At 38.8% G+C, this 7,189-nt stretch overlaps 1 pseudogene; it reads left to right on the plus strand.

Moving 5' to 3' along the window:
• Nucleotides 1-509: 509 nt before the first annotated feature.
• LOC148868302 (18.1 kDa class I heat shock protein-like) lies at nt 510-5,970 on the plus strand (annotated as a pseudogene).
• The last annotated feature ends 1,219 nt before the right edge of the window (nt 5,971-7,189 follow it).

Genomic DNA, 7,189 nt, shown 5'->3' on the forward strand with positions numbered 1-7,189 from the left:
ACTCAATCGTCCAAGCATCCGGGCCACCTTCTTGCATTCATGGCATTGAATACAAAATTTCAACAAAATGGATAGATTACTTGCAATTTTGACATCAATCGTCGGGTTACTCAATCAATTCGTAGAAAAGCCTCTGCATTCCGATGAAATCCCTCACAAAAATAACAGGTTGAAACTAAGGACCGAAAGCTTCTGTTTCTCTTTCCTATTCAAGGAGACGAGAAAATGGAACAACAAGTGGATATGGCGGACGGAGCTTACTTTAGAGGGGTAGCGCTCGCACGTCCTCGCTTGTGGCTAAGGGGTAGAGTGAACACATCACCGCCTTCCCTGTTCTTGCCCACGCTCTGGAAGAGATAAATCTCCTGACTTCTGAGTTGGCCAAGCTGGAAATGTCCAGTGCAATGATAAATCTCCTGACTCAATCAAACGTTTGGAGCAATTACGTCCTACCACTGTATTGATGACATTTATAATTCATGTCCTACGTCCTTTCATTGCTTAGCAACATGGTCGGTGCAAGCATAATCGATGTTATACCAGAGGGTTCTCCACTGGGTGCGTCCATCGTGGAAAGGACCTCATCTTCTTAATTGGCATGAAAATGGACAAAATTTTGATGTTGAGTCCTTGCGAAAAAGGCATAAAAAATTGGTGTTATCAGTCTGGTCGTTCCTTTTGCGCTTATGGGATTCATCTCTTTCCTATGTTCTTTTGTTCGATGTGGGTTGTCCGTAGATGTGTCCAAGACTACAGATATGACAACTTTCGTAGCGCTTGAATTTGTCTTCATGGGATACGTAAGGAAGAAGCTTGCAGGAACTCTGTTAACTTCACTCTATTGTAGAGTCGGCATTGGACATTCTCTGCCCCTTGGTTGGATCATGAATATCAGGGGCCTGGTAGAAGTAATCACCTTCTTCCATTGGAGGTCACAGAAGGTAACTAACTCCCATAATCAATGGAATTTAGCTCTACCTCTCCTCGACTGTCCGCATATTGAGTTTAACTCTCTTAATTGATTAATTGTTGTTCCATCTGCCCTCCGCACGCAGTTCATCGACGACCAATGTCGTCAATCGTGAGATCGTCTTGCCAGGTGAGCGTCTTATGTTGGGTTATTTGAAGGACTTTGCATCGATGATGATTGATTGCCGGAAAAGAAAGAAAGAACGCAAAAAGAATACTGAATCTCCCGATATCGGGAGATGTTCCCAAGGGAAGATGTACTGTGGAACGTTGCGGGGAGCTGATTTGAACTCCTAGAGGTCTTTGTCTAACGGCCAAAAATCAGGGAATTTTTGTTATAGAAAAAGTACAGGAATCTTTGTCACTAACCCCCATAGGGAACAAGAATCTGCTCCTCACACCTTTGTGCCTCATTGGTGCCTCACACGCACATCCTACCATGCATTGGTAACATCTCCCATACTTATTAATGAATATTCATGGGAGATGTTCCCAACGCATGGTGGATGTGCTTATGAGGTGCCTATTTGTGAGGAGCAGATCCCGTCACATAGGGAACAGGATCTGCTCCTCACATATGGGCACCTCACAGGCACATCCACTGTGCATTGGGAACATCTTTCGTGAATAATAACTTATAAGTACGGGGATATGCTCTAAATGCATGGAAGGATGTGGGTGTCAGGTCGGTGTGAGGCACCCTGTGTGAGGAGCAAATCCGGCATCCCTCCACAGTACAATAGGTCTTTGTAATTTACCCAAACCATAAATTTGAAAAAGGGTTTATGATTTCAGTTTATGAAACAACAAAAAAAACACCACACAATCGAAATACATGTTTTTTTAATTTTTTATTTAAAGGATTGACTATGTCTCAAATCAGACTCGATATCTTTGTTTTTGGAGCTTGATGTCGTGCAATCTGGATGCTCCATCCCGTATTGTGATTCTGACTTTGACTGGATGTCAACCTAGTTGTCCGAGTTGTAAGGATCGAGCCGATGATTGAGTGTCCGAGCTGAAATCTATTGTAAGGAAAATGAAATGATAGGGCCCAGGCATCTTTTTCCTGGGGAGGGTACTCTGATGCTTAAGTCAGCATATGTTTGAGAAGTGCTTTGAAAGAGTGAGAGAGCTCTAGAAGGTTTAATGTGCGCGTACCTCCCCAAGTGGATATGGACTCCTTTTATAGTCACTAGGGGCTCAAGGCTTCCTGGCAACGGCCCTAAGCTTCTAGCGGAGCTGTTTCCACAATATTGGGCGTATAACTGTGTCGGTTGCGAGTTTCGCGCGACAGTTACAGTTCGTTCGAGTAAGATTTGGCACACGGTACGGGGAGCTGTTCTAACGGTCGCGATACCAGCACCTTTGGTAGCGAAGTGATGGGGATAATTAGTGAGCTTTCCCTTGCGGGTCGCTTTAGTTCATCTCAGCTTAGTCGATTCTTTGGCCAGGTCACTAGTAATCTTACGAGCTCCGCCAACTTGCCTTTGCCGAGATGGAGTTTGGGCTAAGCAAGATGCTCCAAGCTAACCTATCGAGTTGGTTTGTTGACTTAGTATTGAGATGTCGATAGAAGCTGCACATCACCATTTAACCAGAAAAAAAAAAAAAAAAAAAAAAAAAGACATTCATATTGGAGAACACTCCCTAATGTGTTTGACCGACAGCTTAACTAAACCTACCATGAAATTACATTATTAAACTCCAAAGAAGCATTTCAAATTAGGTTATTAGAAGTCTTGACTTTGTTAAATTTGCACCAAAATAGGTATTTATAGGTTTTATTTTTTATTTTTACATTTTTTTAGATATTATTATAATTTATAATGTTATAATATTTACCCTCTACTATAAAGCCTATAATATTTGTTGTTATTTATGATTTATTGTTTTTATTATTATTATTATTATTATTATTATTATTATTATTTATTTTTTTAGTTTCAGTTTGGTGAATTGGTTGAATCGGATGATCTAATAGATGAAAACCAGATGTAGTATAAATGATATAAACAGAGAGCGTCAGGGATTTAAAGCCTTACATATATATATATATATATATATATATATATATATATATATATATATAGCAGAAAACAAATGGGACTAATATTGAAAATGGAGTATTAGTGAGCCTCATATTTTTCTTCGCATGCATTCGTGAAGGAGCTAGAACCTTTGCTCCTTTTGAGGAAAAAAGAAAAAAAAAATAGTTAGAATGTTTCTTAAAGTATAAAAATCTCAAAAAAATTAGAAGTTTCCCAAAATTATAAGAGTTTTCTTAAGGATGGCAATCGGCGGGTTTTGACATTTTAGACCCTACTTGCCTCCCTAAATCTCTCAACCTGTACCTGTCCCAAAACCTATAGCAGGTCGGATTTTGAGAATCCAAATCCTCCTTGCACATGAAAATGAAAAACTCTGCCCGATCCTACCCTTCCTGCATTCAAGGGTACTGATAAGTTGGGTTTAGAACCTGCATATAATTTCCTTTTATTTCTTGTCATATATAAATAATATATAAGAAAAATAACATAAATAAACAACAAAATTTTCAATTATTTTGATTAGGGCATGTAAAAAACACATAAACTATCAATTATCATTCATATAAAATTTAAAATATTCTTAAATTCAAGACCTAATGCATAAAGCTTATATGCTTTCCAATAATATGCGGGTCGAGTCGGGTTTAGCCTAATACCCTACCCCACTCTTACCTGTATGGGTACTAGAATCCCAAAACCCCTTCTTCAAGCAAAAAAAAAAAAAAACCATCGGGGAGGGTAGGAGCGGGAACCCATAGAGATGAAAAATTGATCGGATCGTATTCGAATCAGGGTATATCCAAATTCGATCCGACATTGTTCCTGGCAGATATGATCCAATCCAAAGATTCGATCGGATATGATAGGCCTCGATCTGAACTCGAATCCTATCGGTAAGTCGGATCTTCGGATCTGATCTGATCCAACTTGTTTTCTTTAAAAATTAATAAAGTATTAAAAGAAAATTAAAATATACATTTTTAAATAAAGAAAAAACAAAAAAATACAAGTATTTTTTAATTATTTTCACATATATATACATGTATTTTATAAAAAAGTGAATAATATAACAAATTTATAAAAATATAATATAAATAATATATTTATAAATAAATAACATATATATATGCACTATATATTTATATAATTAAATATATAACATATGTCGGATTGGATAGGGGTGATTTGAATCCAATTTGATTTCTGATCGAATCCCATTATTCGATTTGATTCGAAAATCCGAACGGGGGTGATTCAAATTTGATAAAATATGATTGGACCTCAGATCAGATCGGATAATGACTCAATCCATTTGCACCCCTAGGTACCCACCAGGTAGGGTAGAAATTGCCATCCCTAAGTTTTCATTTATCATCTTATTCGCTATACTATAAAGCCCAAATGCATTCCACTATGCATCGTCATTTGTCAAATATTCCAACAGCCTCAGGTTGTCTGCTCGTAGCTAGCAAGCGTTTCAAGGTTGTCTACTCGCAACTAGCAAACCTCAAATTTGGTGTTTATATTATAATGTCAGGACCTAATCCAATGCCTATATTTTTTTCTAGTGGAATCGATTATCTTGTGTGTTTGGAACTATATATTGTCATTTGTACTTACAACATCTGATGGAGTCCAGATTCGGTAAGGGAAAAGCCCGTTCGAACAATCTTTACAGTCTTGCATTGAGAATATCTTCATACTTATGTGCTTTATTTCATGGGGAGGTATTCTCAATGCAAGATTACAAGAAGTTGTTGGAACAATGTGAGCACAGGCTTGCCCTGATCGAAGCCGAATTCCATTTTAAGTTGGTAAATATAAATTTTGTGAGAATATTTTTTTTGACCACAAATGTTTTAAGTTATCATTACCAATACAACATTTGATGATGTTTCTTTGAGAAAAGTCAAAACTTTGTGTTTATATTATAATGCCAACACCTAATCCAATGCCTATATTTTTTTAATGATATTAATTATCTCGTATTATATGACAAGCCAATTTCTTAAAATTTTATATTTACTATATTTACTTCTAGAAATGGCAAGAAATGGCAATCGTATCAAACACAACCTTAATTATATTTATTATTATTTTTTCTAATCTCTGTTACAAACAAAAAACTTGAAGCAGAGTTGTCGATCATCCCAAGTCCAAGCATTTTCGGTAGCTGATTAAACAACATTTTTTATCCCTTGTCTGTAGACTTTTGGGATCCAGTCCGTGATTTCTCTTTCAGCACTGTTCTCTGCCTCTCACCACACCTCAATTCTCAATCGACACGCCAGCATTCGCCAATGCCTGCATCGATTGGATGGAGACCCTAGAAGCCCATATCTTCAAAGTTGACCTTCCTGATCTCAAGAAGTGAAATTTGAACTCCACGAAGATAGAGTCCTCCAAATCAGTGGAGAATGCGGCAGAGAACACGAGGAGAAGAACGATAAGTGGCACAGAGTCCAGTGCAGCAGCGGCAAGTTCCTCCATGGGTTCTGGTTACCGGAGAATGCAAAGGTGGACAGGTGAAGGCGGCGATGGTGAATATAGTTCTCACTATAACTGTACCCAAGGAAGAGATGGAAAAGCCCGAAGTGAAGGCTATTGAAATGTGGTTAGCCAATGTTTTATCGTTATCAATAACTAATGGGCCGTGAATCAGGGCTTGGCCCAGTATCATTACACTAGTCACTACTCACTAGTTCGTAGAACCAAGGAGCCTTCTGGTTGAGTAGATAATGGGTTTCGTTAGACAATGGTAAAAATCCCTCAACTCTTAGGGAGAATGACGGGTTCAGCCCAAGATTAGAATTTATAAGTTTAAAATACATTTTGGGTAGGTGCCAAATCGAAATTAATATCAATTTACGGAAGAATGTATAAAATGTGAATTTTTAATCTTTTGAATGTTTATAGTTTTGCGGTGGAAATAAAAAATCTGTATTGGGCTTGTGCGTATTTTTCTGTAACTCTTAAGCCATAATACCCTAAGGTTCAGAGGAACAAAGAGCTGATGGAAATTTCTTGAGAAATTGTCTCAAGATTTTGTCTTTTATCTTATATTTCTATTAAACTAATGCATAAATATGTTCTCTTTTACATGCAAAATGTAAACACGATCGGTTCCGTTTTAAAAAACAATTAATTGATTTTGTACATGTCAGTCGAACGAGGACAATCATCCAAAAATAGGTTCCGCAAACGAAAACGAAAGTCTCATCAACTCAGCTAGGCTCGAGGCATCTACGTTTTCCTTGTCTTCTTCTTGTTGAGCGTGATAGCTGAGAGCGTGAGACCCGAGAGGGACTGATGCTTATATTTTCCTGCGTGATAGCATATATCACATCGCATGTAATTTTGATTTTCTCTTCGCCGCCCGTCGATGTGTCTGTTTCGCCGCCACAAATTGGCTCGAGCATATTTTTTACGGTTGAAACAGGCTCTTCCTATCGCCGCCACAAGAGGTTGAAAAATAAAACGTCCGACCGACGGCCGACGCCCTTTAGATTATTATATAACCCCTAGATTAAAACAAGGGAGCAAAAACGAAAACCTCTGAGGGAAAACCTCGTACGTCAAAAAACAGAACCTTCGGAGTTTATTTAATTATTTTGACGGATTGGATATCGCGTACTCTTCACCTATCGAGGGCTGATTCGTTTCTTTCATTATTGACGCGAAATCGAATCTCGCAACCGCACTTTGGGGAAGAAGGGCCTAGGGGAAGTTATTAATAGTGCATGTCTCCCGAATACAAAAAAAAAAAAAAAAAACAAAGAAACCGCGCACTCTTCTGTTGGTTTCGTTGGGTGTTTGGAGGCATCGTGTCACTCTTGAAGGTGTCGCACTTGCCACGTGGCAAAATTACAGTGCATTCCCAGCCTTGGCGAATCCACCTAACACCGACGAAAATGAGATTATCCTTTACTTCACAGGGGAGAGAGCCGCGGGACCCACACTTATCCCCACCACAAGACAACGCCACAAGAGAGAGGTCTGCGGCCGTCCTTACCTTTTTTTGTTCTCGAAAAACGAAATATTCGACTCTGGGCAACATCAGGGTGCCACGTGTTCAGAGCAACATCGGCATCTGACAAGGACCCCACTCACCGACCGACTAATCACTCACTCGTAGGCCCTCCGCCCACTCGCCATTTCTTCCTCGTCTC

This window comes from Nelumbo lutea, chromosome 2 (assembly GCF_056320005.1).
Source record: "Nelumbo lutea isolate HS-2025 chromosome 2, American lotus-T2T, whole genome shotgun sequence".
In the NCBI taxonomy this organism is placed as follows: domain Eukaryota; kingdom Viridiplantae; phylum Streptophyta; class Magnoliopsida; order Proteales; family Nelumbonaceae; genus Nelumbo; species Nelumbo lutea.